The following is a 17999-nucleotide window of genomic DNA, read 5'->3' on the forward strand; positions in this document are numbered from 1 at the left end:
CCTGGAGAGGCCACTGCGTTGGTGCTCTGGGACTTGGACCCTGGCCCGGGGCTAGTCAATAAACTCCTTTGCCTTTTGCAGCCTCGGTGACTCTGCCTCTCTGTTCCTGGGACCCAGGGGAACCGGCTCTAACAATACCTGAAGATGGCACTTTGTTGAAATGTCAGAACCGGAAAGGAACTTACAGATAAAATTCAGTCACATCAATTTTCAAAGGAGAAAATGAGGGCGACCGCATGGATAGTTGGGGACATCACCCAAGCTAAGCCTGGCTTCCCGGGAAGACATTGTCCCACTGCCATTGTTCTACGCTGTCTGGTCTCAATAGCGCCTGTGAGATCATGTTTATACCCTGAGGCTGAGTTCTACGTTCCCCTGTTTATTGCTGCCCTGTGCATTGTTGAACAAGCAGCCACCTGAGGCTGTAACCATTGTTGTGGATCCTCTTTCCTTAACAGTTTCTCCCAGTAAATGCCGGTCACCTGCTTCTCCATTCTTTTCCCTTCTATTCCACACCTGTTGGGTTCCGCAGCGTCTGGCTTTACAAATTTACCTAGGCATTTCTCTCTCTCCCCACTCCAATTACAACGCAAAGCTTTTATACACTTTTATTTGGAACAAGAAGAATGAAAATGGAGACTGACAGAGGCCAAGGAAAAGGTCAAGACCAAAGAAGAGCACATTCTCCAGGCCGGCTCCAACATGTGACTAATTGCAGAGAGGGATAAGAAAGAGAAAAAACTAGGAGTGGACGGCAGCAGGGTTGGAGAAAACAGACCGAGAGGAGCGATCAGTCTGCGGAAGAGTGTGGCAAATCCAGCTGACATTCGAATGAGTCCCCGCATCCAGTGAGGAGTGGAGTGGGGGTCGGGGGTGGGGGGGAACAGCAGCGGAAGAGTCCTGGCAGGGGTCACCCGCAAAGCAAGACTAGGGTGAGGTGGGGGAGAGCAATGGTCAGGGTTCTGCATCATCCTTCCTTAGGGAGGGACTCCATCGTGTGCCCAGGTAAATGGAAAACAGCCGTAGCAGCGGCAAAGGCGAGGCCAGCACTGGGCGGATCCTGAGACCCCTCAGGGTGTTTAAGCATTCGGGATTGACGCCCAGTCCCAGCAGGGACTGAGGCAATGAACTTGAGACCACTAGAAACCCAACTTTGTGGAGAGGACCAACAGCACAGAGACGAGGTCCAGGCTGCAGTTCTGTGCTGAGGAGGGGCTTGCGTGGGCTTTGTGGCTTTTGGCAGCAGAATCGTCTTGTCCTCTGCTGCTCGACTGCTTCAGTCTCTACTGTGCCGTGTTGGCCCAGGAAACGAGTGGGACCTCGGTGCCCAGCGCTGAGCTAGGGAAGGCTGAGGCTGCCCACGTCACGTGTAGCGTGCAGACCAGAGTCGGAGGATACAAATAACTTGATGATAGAGAAAAACATGAAAGCGAATGAATATCACACAGTATTAACATGGAAGCAGACCTGCTGCCCACAAAGCAACAGGACTCTGAGGCCAAGCCTGCTCGGAGAAGTTTTTAGACCCTTCTCTGCAGAACAGGCACCAAAGTCCAGCTTCCTGGAATCTGACGGGCCCAGGACCCTGTAACTCTGCAGTTGTAGAACGGGACCACCTGTGGTGCCCAGCAGACCGGGCATCCTGAGAGGAAGGTTCCCACGCAGTTCACTTTGGAATTGCTGCCTCCAGATACATACATCCCAGCCCCTGACCTTAAGGATCTCACAATGCCCGATTCCCTTGGAGAGCAGCCGGCATCTTCCCGCAGAGGCTGCCGACCACGCCAACACCAACACCAACTTGTAAGTGGTGTGAGCCTGTGTGTGCCAGGATCGTCCTCACTGTGTTTGCTCATATCTCAGAGACAGAGAAAGAGACGGAGATTTTATAACTTTTCCTAAGGCAAAGGCATTAAGGTAGAAATTAAATTAAAGGTATATTTTTAAACCTTTCTCCATCTAGGAAGATAGGCACAGGAACAAAAGGCAGTTTGTCACAGTAAAGAAAAAAAGGAAGTCACTAAGGGATTTTGTTTATTTTGTAAGAAAATTAAATAATAAATTCTGAAAATCTTGTGTCTTGTACTTACTCAAATGTAGCCGTTTTCTACACATTCTGAAAAGGGTACATACACAGTAGCTTCTAAGAAGACAGAAACATTTTAGGATGCTGTTTCTACAAAACCAGTTGATATTAATAACAAACATAAGCCATGTAACTAAAAATGATTAACATGTGATCTCTAGTTTGGGGTTTGGTTTTGTTTTTCTGTCTTTCCCAGCTGTTTTGCACAGGCCCTTCCTTGGAAGGGTTGGCAGTAAGATTCTAGTCAGGAAAACAGAAATGACCCTAGGAATTTCAAAGAAAGGAAATCTGAGAGAGGAACCTGGTTATACAGGTGTTAGATGAGCAAAGAGGAAAACCTGGGGGTGATGAGGTCACTCAGAAATGAGTAACTGAGTATTTCATTTTTCTATGTGTGCATAACACATTACTTCAAAATTTAGTAGCTCAAAACAATGTAATTTTTTATCATTACCTTTCCGAGTTATGGAATTGAGGGGGCTCAGTTAGGCAGCTCTCGCTTGGGTTCTCCTGCAGCTACAGCCCAACGGTGGAGAAAGCTCACTTGTTCACGTGCCCGGTAGTGGATGCTGGCTAATGGTAGGGGTCTTACCTGGGGGCGTTGCCCAAAACACCGCCCGTGCCTTCTCCAGGTGGCCTGGCCTCATCAGAGCAGCCTTCGACTCCTCACGTGATAGCTCCGCCTCAGAGTTAGAAGTTCCATCACCTTTTATGACCTAACCTCAAACATCACAGTGTCACTCCTACCATATTCCATGGGTTGATTAGTCAGTAAGTTCACCCAGCTTCAAAAGGAGAGAACATTGATCCCATTTCTTGGTGGCAGGAATGTCGACAAACATGTGGACATGTTTAAAAACCACCAGACAGAGGAAGCAGCTACCGCCTCACCCCTACGTCTGGGAGAACCAAAAAAGCTGATGTTACAAGAACCAAGAACAGTGAAGTTGGAGCCACACGTGCCGGTGCTGGAGGCTCGGAGGAAACCGCGCTGGCGTCGCCAAGGGGGCACAGCGTGGCACGTTCTGAGAAGGTGGAAAGTGATTCAGCTCCTCCCATTCCAAGTCCAGTGACCCCCACAGACGCAGTGCCGATCACCCCATCACAGACAGTGCTCTGGTCCTCTGCGTCGTACACGAAAATGCTGGCTTGACAAAGTACCAACTGGTACTCTGGTAAACTGACCAGTACCTTAGTTGTGGATTTTGATTACAATTGTGTTTTTCGTGAACAGCTCTATCAAAATAGGCCGGCTGCTTTTTAGAAACTGGGTCTTTCAGATTTTGACACATAACTGTCTCTTTGATAAGTCAGCATTATAACAAAAAGCAATCGTGCCAAATTAAAATAACCAAAGGGACATCATAACCAGATGCAAGGTGTGGTCCTGACTTAGACAACCCAACTGTAAAGGACATTTTTGAGCCAATTGTGGAAATGTGAACATGATCTGGGCATGAGAGAAAACTTTACTGAACTGGAAAGGTGAGGATCACTAAGCAGCTTACAAAACAGGATGCACGATGTTAATATGCACAAAGTATTAATGAGGATGATCTCGAGGGAATGGGAATGGGATTTTTTGCTTGTTTTGTGTTCTAATTTTCTACAATGCCTGTGTGTTATTTCTGTAATTATAAAAAGAATACGTTAGTAAAAACTTTTTTAAAAAACTTATAACACACAGGTAGACTCACAATCACAGGGAACCTGTCCCTGAGATTTGCAATATCAGAAATGCCATATCAGGCTGAGGAACAGGTTTATTTTCATTGACCCTGAGGCCAGGTACAAGCCACAGACAGAAACATGACCCCCCAGTGGGGATCAACATACCTCCTCTTGCATTCAAATGGATATTAGTGATCCTGAAAAAAGTGCTAAAGAAAAGGAAAATGAAGTGTTTTCCTCTAATTTCCTCTCTTTGCTCTCAGCCCATGAAAATATCCAAGCCTCTCCATCCTAAATTAAACATGATGCTCCCCAGAGTTCAATCCTTCACTCTCTTTTTTTTACTTTTTACTTTATATATTTCTGCAAAGCAGACCACCATCTACGGTGATGACTCCCAAATGTATATCTTCATTTCTGTTAGTTTCCCAGAACATGGATTTGACTGCCTGCTAAACATTTCCACTTGTATTCTCATGAGAACCTAGAATTCAACATACCCAGAATTGAATTTAATCACATTTTATCTTGCAAAACATACTCTTAATTCTATGTGTCTAATTCTTATTAATGACACCACAAGTAATCTAGCAATCCAAGTCAAACATAAGGGTCACCCCAAATTTCCCTGATAATGCTACCACCCATAGACATATCTAGTCATTTGCAGATATCCTGATAATCTATCTTTTCAGAAAATGTACGTAGCTACTAGGACTAAATGAGTTTGCAAGTTTGCAGAATAAAATATCAATGTTCAAAATATCAGCTGTATTTCTATATACTAGCAACAGTTAGAAACTGTAATTTTTTGAAAATACAATTTGTAAATTAGAGATAAGGACTATTTAGGAATATATTTGCTCATGTATGTGTAAGACCTAATATTGAAAACTACTAAATATTGAAAAGAAAAATTAAGGAAAACATAACTAAATGAAGAGTTATGCCATTTCTGTGGGTTAGAAGACTCAATTTAGTTAAGGTGGCATTCTGCCAAAACTGTGTTGATGTATAAATCCAACACAATTGCAATCAAAATCCCAGAAGCTTTTTGTAAGATGCTGACAAGCGATTCTACAATTCACTTAGAAATGCAAAGGACCTAGAATAACCAAAACAGTTTTCAAAGTGAACAATGTCCTTCTGCCTTCCTTCAAGATTTATTGTAAAGCTACTAGAATCAAGACCAAACTATTGGCTCCAATTGATCAATAGAATAGAATGACAGTCCAGATATAGACCCATGTATATATAGTCAATTGATTTTCTGCAAAGCTTCAAACACAATTGAGTAGAGAAAGGATGGTCTTTTTACCAAATGTTTTGGAACAATTGGATATTCACATACAAAAAAATGAACTTCAATTCATACCTCGCATCATATATGAAAACTGACTCACAAATAGATCATAGATATAAATGTAAAATATAAAACTATATAATTTCTAAAACAAAACATAGGAGAAAATTTCTGTGCCTTGGGTTAGGCAAAGATTTCTTGATAAGGTATCAAGAAACATAATTGTGGTCTATCCCTGCAATGGAATACTACTCAGCAATGACAAGAAATTAACTACCGATACGTGCAGCAACACAGATGAATCTCAAAATAATTGCGCTGAATACCTCATTTTTGTTTTAGCAAATACAAATGTAAGTCTAACAAATACCTTAATAACTATTTAAAATTATTACAATCTGCCCACATGTACCTTGTGATTTCGTACCTGTCACCTAAATAAATACGCTTGCGGAATGATTATATTTCATATAATAACTATCAAAAAAAAAAGATGTGATGTTACTGATTAGAGAGAACTTGTGCTTTTATTAGGTATCTACACAAACTGTGTCCTCACCTTACAGTTTTACACGTTGGACACTTGAGAGAATGTTCCATAGAGTAGTTTCTGGCTCCACACATTTCAAGCTTTGCGTCACCCTCTCCTCTCTTACCAACATACTTCCAGACCTAGATTTATATCATGACACTGCACCCTTAGAACATGAGGCTAAGCAAGTCATATAGTGAGCATAAAGTGGGTTTTCCTGTGAGCTATTTGTACGCTGGGCTATACAGCAATAACTTAGGTATACTCTGAAGTGACTGCAAACCGTACAAATTGTCTCATAACTCTTTTAGCCAGATCCCCAAAATGCACACAGTGCCTCTGATACCACACTCCATGAGAGGAAGTATGTCCAAGGAAATTTTAGAGTGGAAAGAGTAGCCCTGATTGCTGTCAAAATCTCTTTTCTGGTGGTTTAGTTTTGCAAAACCTATGACCATTCTAAGTCATTGTGCTTTCTCTCCCAGGACCTTGAATGGGACTAGTGCACCTGAGTGCCCTGAAACCTCAGCTTCATCAGCGTCAGAGAAAATCTACCTTAGGGAGGGACCCATCCCAAAGCAATGTCAGGAAGCCGATTTAATCAGATGCCTCAATTTTTGCTTATAAGGGGAGAAATATTTTTTGAACTTTCAAGCAATTTAAAAGGATAAGTTAACTCCTTGTGAGGACTATTTTTATCCCACCTTTAATTGGCTTTCTTTGGCCAGTCTTGTTGCTTTGAAAAACTTGAAAAATATCTAGGCAAAGAAGAGCAAATGATTTATAGCTGGGAGGAAAAAATTGGTTTTTCTTACTAATTGGTTTTTCATTCAATGACATTCTGGCACTTGAGCGTATTTTTAACATTTGAGCTATAAACCCAACTTCAATTTGCACATGTTGTATTACCCTTTCAGATTCCCTTGGACTTTGAAAACACCAAGCTAAAAAGCCTCTGCGGCAACTAGCCACAGGTTGTAACTATTCTGACTTGTTTTCGTTCTACCATGATCTTTCAGCAGTCACTGAGCTAATTCAATTTTCAGGCCCATTAATCTGGAACTTCAAATCAAAGAAGAGACAGTGTGTCTCCCTGATGGGTTTGCAGAGCAGCAGCAAGTATTGCAGCAGCATCTTAAAACTCCTTCTGCTGCCTCCAGATCAGGGTGCTCACCACTTCCCAGGGCCCTGACCTGCACATGGATGCTCCTAAAATGCTGGAGGAAAGGGAGGGAAGGGATGCTACTACTTGTAATTTCCTCATCGTCTGCAAGTAATACTAACAAGACCCAGCCTTCCAACAATGCAAACCAGGACTTGCTTTGGAATCCCCATGTCTCTTGTGCTGAGTCTGTCTTTGGTTTGACCTCTCAATTTTCTTAAGAGTCCTCAGTTCTCCTTCTTGTCCTTCTCCCCACTAGTAACCTGTGTTTCAGGAAGATATCTGATTAAAAAAAAAAAAAAAGCCACCAAATGTGCACATTCAGATATGCTAAGTATAAACAAATACAGCCTAGTGTCCCCCTGACACTGTCTATCAGCACTGTCTGCACATTCAGGTCACCCAGGGAGTTTTTTTTTAAAAATACCAATACCTGGGCCCCAATCCAGACTAACAAGAGCAGATGCTCTGGGAGTGTTCCAGTAGCTCCCCAGGTGAATCAATTTTGTTATTTTATTTTTATGGAGGAAGAAAGCATAAGGAAAATTCTAGAGTTCCCATTTGTGGAATTTCAGGCAAGAGAAAGCAAGGGAGGTATTTTAGGGACCAGATGGCAGAGGGCTTTTTCAGCAGCCTTTAAAATCCCTTAAGTGGTCAATTTACTTCTCCCATTCATAGAGCCTACTCTGAAAACGCTTCATGTATACCAACCGAATTTGAATTAAATGGACTGAAATGCCAGGATCTTATAACAACTCAGGCCCACAAAATCTGTAAAAAGTCACTTTCATGTTTCAACCATGGATTCCATCAACTGCAGTGTGTGCATGTCACAAATAGTAACAGCAGATGTCATTAGAGGGCGGAAATTTTTATTTCTCGGTTAATGTTGTTTGCTCACAAGCACTGTGTGACACCCCTTGTAGATGACATGTGCTAGGAGCCCGGGAGATCGATCAATAATCCCTCCCAAGCTATGCGAGCCTGTGATTCTGCAGCACCTCCCCTGTCTCAGCGGTGACATCAGAGGGACCTCGTAGGAGATGGACTTTTGCACAAATGATTCCCTTAACTACTCCCGTTCTGATCTGCCTGAAACTCCTCTCTCTCCTAGATGAGTTAATGTAAGTTTTGTTGACTTTACTTGGAAAAAATAACACATTACACTGCAGCACCTACTGACTCCTTGGCAAATACCTGCCACCAGATTGTTAGGTCTGGCGGAGGGTACACAGGTGACAAACAGGTGGCGAGAAGGTGGCTAAGGGTGGAGAGCGGGAACCGAATTGCAGCTAGGAACCAAGTTGCGGCTGGGAACTGTTCCCTGGGGGGGAACATACATAGTAAGAACTTCCTAGCGACCTTTGACCTAGAGCTCATTACCATCTAATCAGCATGGCATGGGTGGAGTCTCGCGAAGGATTCTGGGGAAGACGCATGCGTAGTAAGGAAACTGTTAGCCTACCCCGTTAGGCAACCTGTTCTATAACCTGCTATGTAACCCCAACCTGTCAATCATCCCAAAAGGTGGGAACCGACAGCCAATCCTGCCAGGAGGGAGGCGGGACAAGCCAGCGAGCATATAAAAGGCAGCTGTGCTCAGACTTCCGGGTCGTCCCCGCTCTTGGAGACTGACCCGTTCATTTCTCTCTGGAAAGTATTTCCACTTTGTGTAGCTTCCTTGTGCGCTTTCCTTCTTTCTTTATGTGATAAACTGTATAAAATTGCTCTGTGTTTGTGATCACTCCATCATCGGCTTGATGCTACACATCAAGGTATTCAGGTATTCAGGTATTCAGGTATTCAGTCTTGACACTGGGAACCTAAGACCACCTCGAACAAATCCCCCAAGGCTTAGGACCTTGAACAGGAAAGTTCTGTAGGGAGAGAAGAGACCAGATTTTAAACCCACTTTTTAAAGATATCATTCCCACTTTGAAAAAGTCGAACTTACAGAGGTGTTTAGTAACCTGCCCTGTGCCCTGCAGCCGGTCAGTTGCCCCGCCTGGAGAGGGCGTCAGCCAGCAACACCCCAAGGCAGGGAACCTTCAACTGCCTGCATTACTTGTTTAATTACTGCATGTGACATCTTTTAATGCTCTTCAAAGAATCACAGTGAACAGAGAGAGCTGCTTCCTGCAGCCCATGTGTTCCTTGGACGGCGACGCCCACAAGCCTGAGCACACAGCTCACAGCAGAGGAGAGATCTGTCGCGTTGCCAGAGCCAGCATATGGTTGTGACACGTTTATGGGAGTGATGGAAATGATTTGGAAAGATGTGTCTAAGCTGAGTCGCATCATCCAAGATTACGAGGCATCGTAAAAGAAGACTGATTTAGGGGCAATACAGCTACTGCGATCGCAGCTGAAAATTGCTCTGGCTTTGCGTATACGTGCCTGGAACAGCAAAAGCTACTCTGGTCTGACTCTTCCTGAAACTGTTTATTTAACATATTGGCTATTAGTGATCTAATGTGTGCTCTCAAGGCCAGAGTGGGGGCTGTGTGTGTGAGTATGTGTGAGTGTGTGAGTGTGTGTGTGTGTGTGTGTGTGTGGTGGGAGGTGAGGCACGCATGATTATTTGGTTTAATTTTATGCCTTGTTCTCTGCAGTGGCCTGCCTCTATTAATGATACACTAAGCACATTTGCCTCATAAACTAAGAAACAACTCCAGCCTTTTTGTGTTTTCATCACAAAATGTCAAATTCACAATTGATTCTGTAATTCAAAGAAATAAGTGCATGGTCCTCCGAGCTCTATGATGAAATGTGTTTGCTGTATTTCTATTACACCCAAACTTGACTTTTCCATTATCGTTCTTCTTAAATTACAAAAGCAATACATGATTTTGTGTATATGTTGATCGCTGAGGAAGGGGAGGCTTTCTCTCATAATATCGTATTTCTTAAACGCACTGCCTAGATTTTAAAAGGTTCATTCAAATGTTAAATTTGATTAAATCAGTGTCCAGTCTCTTTTTCTTCCTCAATAAAGAGGAAACACTGCAATGCTATCATAAAGGAATCTTGTCAGTGAATTTCTAAAAACAAGTACATGAACAGGGTACAATCATCCCTCGGTACTGGCTTCAGGACCCCTCCTGCCCCCCGCCCCCCCAACCCTCAGATGTTCAGTTCCCTGACATAAAACAGCATAGTATTTGCATATAACCTACGTACATCCTCCTGTACACTTTAAATCATATCCAAATAGCTTACAATGCCTAACATAGTTGGAGCATCCCTAATCCAAAAATCCTAAACCCGAAATGCTCCAAAATCTAAAACTTTTTGAGCACCAACGTAACACCACAAGTGGAAAATTCCATACCTGAGAGTGGGTGGCAATTTAAACGCAGGCACGTAACAGTTTATTCAGTGTTCCCAAGGGAAGAAAGACCCTCCCAGCCCCTTGAGCTGCCCTGTATCTTTTCCACACATGCCCAGCTGCCCACACACAAGCGCACCCTCCAAGGGTAACAAACGGCACTTACGTAGGCTGGATGTGCCGAGGATGCCCCGCATGGCGCCAAGACCCGCATGCGTTACTCACTGTGTGTGTGTGTGTGTGTGTGTGTGTGTATATATATATATATATATATTTTTTTTTTTTTTTTTTTTTTTTTTTTTTTTTGCATATTCTCTCTAAAGGTCAAAAAGGCCTGCAGACGCCACTCTGGGTAACAGTGTCACAACTAAGAGGAAGCACTTATGTTTGTCCTTCACACAGAAAGTCAAGCTGTTAGAGAAACCACATAGCAGTGTAAGCGTGAAACGTCTTACAGAAGGTGTTGAACCACCTGTGACCTGAAGAAACAGAAGCATAAACTGCTAAAGTTCTATGCTGAAAGGGGCAGAGGGAAGTTAATGAAAAAACAGAAAAACAAACACTGCACAAAGCTAAGAATGAAGCAGTGCACCAGGTACTGAGAGAGGGGATCCGTCAGCACCATGGCGACCACCAGCCACTTACTGCCGTGCTCATCTCGAAACACGCAAAGATCTGTCACCGTGTACCGAAAATCGGAGGGAGCTGTGAATATCCAACAGGCTGTAGAAATTTAAGAAAAGATACACGTTAAATTTTTCTGCACCTGCAAGTCATAACGTGAACTTACATAAACCTTTGACCTGAACTCTCGGAGACCCTTCCCCACACACATCATCATCGTCATCATGCATCTTTGTGGGGCAGTGCGCAAGCCTTTCCCTTCCTCTCTGAGGGCAAAAAGGACCAGGCCATCGCCTTCGGGTGCGGCCAATCAGGCACAGCAGACAGAGGCAACATTTGGATTCCTCTGCTGACCGTTGTAGCTTGAGAATGACTCGGGCAAAAAGTCTGGGAGAGAAAGAGAAAGGAGATCCCTCTTGCCCCACGTGATTTGAACTGCAAACAGAGAGGAAGAAAAAAGCAGTGTTATGTTCAAATTTGTCAATGCAGTGATAAGGAAAAGTGTTACTGAGGCTTCGGTTTAACTTTTATTTATTTATTTTTGAGACAGAGTCTCGCTTTGTTGCCCGGGCTAGAGTGCAACCTCCAACTCCTGGGCTCAAGCGATCCTACTGCCTCAGCCTCCCGAGTAGCTGGGACTACAGGCATGCGCCACCATGCCCAGCTAATTTTTTCTATATATTTTTTAGTTGTCCAGCTAATTTCTTTCTATTTTTAGTAGAGACGGGGTCTCGCTCTTGCTCAGGCTGGTCTCGAACTCCTGACCTTGAGCGATCCACCCACCTCGGCCTCCCAGAGTGCTAGAATTACAGGCATGAGCCACAGCGCCCGGCCTTGGTTTAACTTTTAAAAGTGTGGGTGCTTAAGGAGTTAATGAAGCGGAGAAAATTTAAAGTACCAATGGCAGCGAAGGACAGTGTCATTCATGAAACACCTACTTTATAACTTAGATTTCAGGACACAGCGTGAAATGTTAACATCCTCCCGTAACACAATTAATCACTTGAATTTGACAGTGTTTCATCTCTCATCACAAGAAGGGTTTCATGCTAGCCGAAATACTTATCAAGTTATACATTCTCTTCGATCTTTTTCAGAGATGTTTTAATTCCAACCCAACCACCTGTGTTTTGCAGCATTAATAACAGCATTCTTAAATATCTTTCAAAATTTTCCATGAAGGGGGCACAATGGAAACTTTGAAAGGCACATATAAACCTGCAAAATATAACTAGGCTTTCAGGGAAAAAGAGTTTCTTGGCAACATACACAAGAAATCCATTCTGCCATCAACCTAGGTCTTATCAAGGTTCTGTTTGCTATACAAACTGATGAAGTAGAAATCTGAGAGGTGACTGGGGTTATTTACTAAGTAGTCACGGAATGTTCTACGGTGGAGTATGTGGCATGAGCTAAAGTTAATATAAAAGCAACTCAACAACCCAACACACATGCCTATTTTATCTACAGATGACGAAAAAGGAAAATACCACTTTCACTTATGGAATGTACCAATCCAACCAACACAAAATAAATACTTGGACCGTTGGTTTCTGTTTGTCTTTAGAACTTATTTAAGAGCAGAGAGGCAAGGGCGTGAAAAATCTGTTTGCTCAGTCTTGCCCATAGATTTGGAAAGAAGCAGCTCAAGAGTCACAGAAAAAAAAGACTTGCACAGGTTTACTGAGCCCAGCGAGTGGAAGGGAACGTCTCGTCACCTAGAACTGTAAAGAAAACAACAACGGAAGACAGAACGGAAGGGACGGCTGACCAGCTGGCCAAGTGGTTGGTGGCAAACTGCCCCTGCATTTCCTGGGCAAATTCACCCAGTACCTGGTCACCAGATCCATGGACTAAAAAAACTGGATTTTTTTAAAAACATCACTTTCTCTTTATTATTCCTTTTTACTATTTTAAAAGCTCTTCTTTTAACAATGATGATATAGGAAAGATAATACAAATTAACTGCAATTCCTAACATAGAGAAAAACTATGCTTCACCTTATATAGCAGGCTACATTCCAGGCTTTTTTTCTAAGACCTCGGCAACATTTCACATGTTAGTGGAGTTGGGAATATTCAAGACTCAGGAGGATAGATTTGGGGTGAAAAGATATTGGTGACTCAAGAACCTCTGCGTGTTAAACATTTAAGCCACACAGTTGTTTTTGTGCTTTCACTTTTAATCATGCTTTCTCTTTTCTTATTTTATTTTTTATTTATTTATTTATTTATTTTTTGGTTAACATTAAAAGAGAAACGTCAAGCATGTCTAGGCAAATCACACGGCCGAGCTCCCCCGGCTCCCCACCCTCTGGGCCCCTGTCTCCCTCTTCATTCACCTTGACCTGACAGCCTCTATTCTCACCAAAAGAAGCAGTTGAGGCGAAAATACCAATTTATGTGTGTCATCACCCTGAAAACTAAAAAAGGAACCAAATTATCTGAGAAACACTGTACAATAAAAAGGCAATGCTACAAATTTACCTGTTTAGATAAAACTTTGAACCACCTGTTCTGTTTTTTCTTTTTTTTTTTTGCTTCTCTTCAGAAAATGGCCAAAGGTTATATTTTATCGTAACAGGGCGTTGGGCGTCAGAAAAGTGCCCTCAATCACGAGTACAGCCTCATGCACTGAAGCGCACACACTGCACGCACCTGCTCACTCAGACACGCGCACACAGAGGTCCTTCCTGGAAATGATTAAACAGAAAGCCAAAGGTCAAGACAGGCCAAGTCCTGGTGGAGACAAGTGTCGGGGAGCGTGGTTGTTAGGACAGACACCACCAGGATTTAGGGCCAAGGCTGGCGCCGTCAATGGAAGGCCAGGCCGAGGGGAGACACTGGCCCTCCCTTCTGTGCCGACCACCGGCCGGTCTCAGGGACTCTCAGCAGCCTCTGGGAGCTACCAGAAGCATCCACAGCGGGTCTGGCGAGCAGGGCCTAGAGCGAGAGCAGGAAACATGTTTTTCTGGGTCCAAAACAGAGCATTTGAGGAGGGACTCAGCTCAAGAAATCCACGTCCCGGCAGCCCTCTCTGCTCAAAGATCAGTCTGTCCTGCCTGAGCCCAGACCGACCCCCTGTCAGTCTGTGAGATCTCCTGAATGTATCAACAAACAAGTAAAAACTGAATAAAGAATAAAAGGTGAGAGAAAACCAGTCTTTACCTTAGAATAGCGTCGAGGGAAGAGGACCACGGAGATTTTTGCTGTGAGAGGCAGCCTCCGTTCCAGTCAAGCCGGCCGAAAAACTTTAAGGCAACAGCCGAGATCATGGGCTTTAACCTCTTGGGAGGTTAATTGAGATGATCCTTTTTTCCTGCTGCTTGTAAGAGCCTGGGCTCAGGAGCAAGGTGGCTCCACCTGGGTTCTAGAGCGGGTTCCTTCACCTTGGAAGCTGACACTTGGAAAGTTACTTCATTTGTCTAACCCTTTTCTCTTCTCTCTCCAGGGGGTACAGTAATAGGATTTACTGCACAGGTTTTTCTGGGGGGGATTAAATAATATAAATCACGTGAGAGGCCTGGCACACAGTCAGCCCTCGATAAATGTCAGCTATCATCATCGTCGTCATCAATAATATTATTCTCTCTTTTAATAAAAACAAGTACCTTTCCCCTAGCAAATGGCTGGCCCGAAGTGCCACACAGACTTTGATGAATCTATTATTCTCTTTTTCTCCTTTATTTCCAACCTCCGTGCCTACTCGCTGGATTGGTTTCTAGCAGCATTTAATCCTGTTTTACCATCTGCCTTTTTTTCTCGAGGCCCCCGATGCCAGACCTCCTTCTGGTCAACCGCCTCCCCTCGCCCCACCTTGGTTGAAAACCACTTTGCAGTAGCTGTCCACACACCTGCTCTCCCAGCTTGCATTCTCATCTCACCCCACCGTGGCTTCAGCCCCTCCTGCTCCACCAAAACTTCTCCGACCACCAGCTAAGTTTCATCACCCTCCTCTTTTGCCACCTTTAATAGATACTTTTCAATCCTCACATAACTGGAAGTTTTAGGCACATTCCATTTAGTTTCCTATCTACTTCTCGAAACATGCTGGGTTTCTTCCCTTTCCATAACATGTTCTCCTGGTTTTAGAAACATCAGACTGTTTTCTGTGTTCAGTCCCCAAATCTCTTCTGTTCTCATTTGCATTTTCCCCATCAACGATCGCACCCAAACCCCACATTCTGGGCCAAGATCTCTGGGTGCGCGTGAGCAGCTGTGTCCTTCATAGCTCCCTGTGCAGTCTCCAGACGTCTGCACTTGCCACGTATGAAATGAACTCTCGATGTTGCTACCCAGGCCCCACGAGATCCTCTTCGAGTCACTGCATTTCCATAAATCCTGTGTCTATCTACTCACTCGAGCAAATGGATGTCATTCAGGACACCCCTGTTTCCTGTCCCCCACACCTGATCCATTGTTTATAACTGAATCGTCCTTCTAATACAATGGCTGTAAACTTTGCCACCCAAGGGATATTTGGCAATGTCTGGAGATGTTTTTGGTTTTCACAACTCGATGGAGGGGGTCTGGGGGATGGGGGGACAGTGCCAGCCGAGGAAGAGGCCAGGGATGCTGTTACACATTCTGTAACGAACAGGACAAACCTCACAACAGAGAATCACCCGGCCCAAAACGTCAGCAAGGCCGAGGCTGAGAAACGCTGCTCTAACAGGTGTCGTGAACTCGCCTACCTGTCTCTGCCTGCACTGCCGTGCCCGGGTCTGACTCACCACCGCTCTGACTTGGTTCCTTCAGTGAACTCCTAAGTGGTCCTCACCTCCCTCACCCTCGCCCCCCACCCTCTCACCACAGCAGCCAGAGGAATCTTTGCAAAATGTCAGTTTGATCCTGGTAGAACCCTGCCTCCAGCATGACACCCTCCAGCGGCTTCCACCCCGCACCTCAAATGATGGCCCGACTTCTCCTCCATGCCGGGCCCTTGTCCTCACGTTCCTCTGATCTCTCCGTCTGCCCTAAGCAAACTGCTTTTCTTTCTTCCGTAACACACCAGCCCCTCCGCTTCCTCTGGATCTTTGACTAGAATTCTCCTCCTCCCTCTGCCCAAGCCCTACTCAACTTTCCTACGCTCTATAGAGATCACGTCTCACTCTGCTTCTCCTCTGTAGCCCCGTGGTTGTCTCTGACAGCACTCTTTTCTTTTAATTTATGGCTCTTGGAACAATTTCTAATTAAAATATATGTTTGTATTCATTGCATATGTATTCGTTGTTCAGTACCCATCTCCCCAGATAGACTGTGTTTTGAGGTCAAGAAGCAGGGGTGTAAAAAGAATTGTAAAAATTCTGGGATTATGGCTCCTGTGATCTGAGCAATTCAAACCAGAAGATGGAGGGATTAGACAGTCATAACTTATTTCCTTCGCAGTTTTGTCTGGGTCTTGCGCTATTTTCGGTGGGTTCATAAATGAGCTTTGCTGCGCTCCTGCGTGGAGAAGAGCAGCCGGAGCCCGCTGGGCAGGGGCGGCTCACGTGGGGCCTGTCTGGCCGCACCCTCATCTTCCCCCTGCATCCGAGTCCCCCCAGCTTCACTCTGCTCCTCCCTGACGGCGTCTTTGGAGCAGCCACCACAGCTCGGGCAGCGGCTCAGGGAAGTCATTCCCGGCGCTGAGCATCTCTCGGAGTCCAGGTGCGTCCTTGGCTTCATGCAAGAAAGAATTCCAGAGTGGGCTGACCATGTAAAGCAAAAGCAAGTTTTATTTAGGAAATATATCTACTCCACGGAGTAGAGGTTAATTCTCCCTGCTGAGAACAGCACCTTTGGTTTTTTTTATTTCTTTTTACTTAAGCACTGGCTTCATCATAGGCTAAGCAGGGCACGAATATTCATGTTATTTCTTGGAAAGGGCTGGTGATTTCCTATAACTGGGAACCCTCCCCTATTTTCACTGTATAAGGTCCCTCCCAGAACTGTCATGGTACCAGTGGGAGTTTCTCTGAGCACGCTGATACGTTACAATGAGCTGTAAGGTTGAGCAGGCATTAATTTCCTTGCCATCTTGGTTTCAACCGGTCTTTTTTATTTTTTAATTTTATTTATTTATTTTTGTTATCTTAGAATATTGCAGGGGAACAAACGTTTTGGTTACATAAATCGCTTTTGTACCATTTGAGTCAAAGTTGTAAGTGTGCACATCCCCCAGATAGTGTTCACGGTACCCGTTAGGTGTGAATTTTCCCTCCCCCCGCCCCCCTCCCACCTGCTCGGTTTCCGTGGTTCCGTGGCCACATTCTGGCTTTGAGTAGGTGTTCGGGGCTTTCTGACTCTGTGTTGAGCAGCGCCTGCCAGCCCCTGTCTCTTCAGCACACAGAAACATAGTTCTATTGCTTTCCCTTTGCAATAATGTATCACGAAATATTACATTTGATACTTTTCTTTTTAGAAGGCGTATTGTATGTGAACCTTTGTGGAGATACAAGAATTCTTACAACCTTCAGGAGTTAGAATCTTTATAACAGGAAAGCAGAGAGAAAGAATCAATTTTCAAGGGTTTCTTGTTTTAAGTTCGACAGACTTGTGAAGTCCTCATCAGATCCAATAGCTTTGAAAGTTGATTTGCAAGAGTTTTATTTTATTGAGACCAAAATAAGAAAAAAAAACACACATTATACTTATTGCTTTACATTTGCATCACACCCCGACTAAAGGTCTGGCAACCTCTGTGAAATAACGTATTGGTTTCATTCGATAACTGCTAGTGGCCATGATGACCGATATTTCATACCTGCCCATCAGGTCTAGACAAAGTATAATGGAATGAAAGACCTTCAGAAGAATGTTTTAATTTGCTTTAATGACTGATCACTTTAGAGTCTCCTTATATAACTAATAGTACAATTCATGGTAGTTTACTCAATACATTTGAGTTGAGCTAAAGAATTTAGTAAGTTCTGCCACTCCTAAGATAGGCAATAAATTTAAAACATCAGCTCGTCTTTTGCTGAAATTGTTCAGGGAGCCGTGAACAACCCAAAGTACTTTGTGTTCTCTGGCTGGTGACGGGGCCAGTGTATACCACTTCCTGGAGCACAATTTCTCAAATGCCAGTGTGAAAAATATTCTTTTCTTTTCAAGTTTCCTCTGAAGGTGGTTCATAACAAGGCCTCCAGTCAAAGCTCAGCAGAGCAATCGGCTGTGACTGCGTCCTTTGTCACGGCCCTGGGAATGCGCCCAACATGGGAAGTTCCTCTCCGAGTCTAAGTGCTCCCCGGGCACGTCACCCCCGCTAAGCCAACCTGCACATTGCCCGGTAGAAAGCCCAGACGCGGCCTC

This window comes from Eulemur rufifrons, chromosome 24 (genome assembly GCF_041146395.1).
Source record: "Eulemur rufifrons isolate Redbay chromosome 24, OSU_ERuf_1, whole genome shotgun sequence".
Classification (NCBI taxonomy): domain Eukaryota; kingdom Metazoa; phylum Chordata; class Mammalia; order Primates; family Lemuridae; genus Eulemur; species Eulemur rufifrons.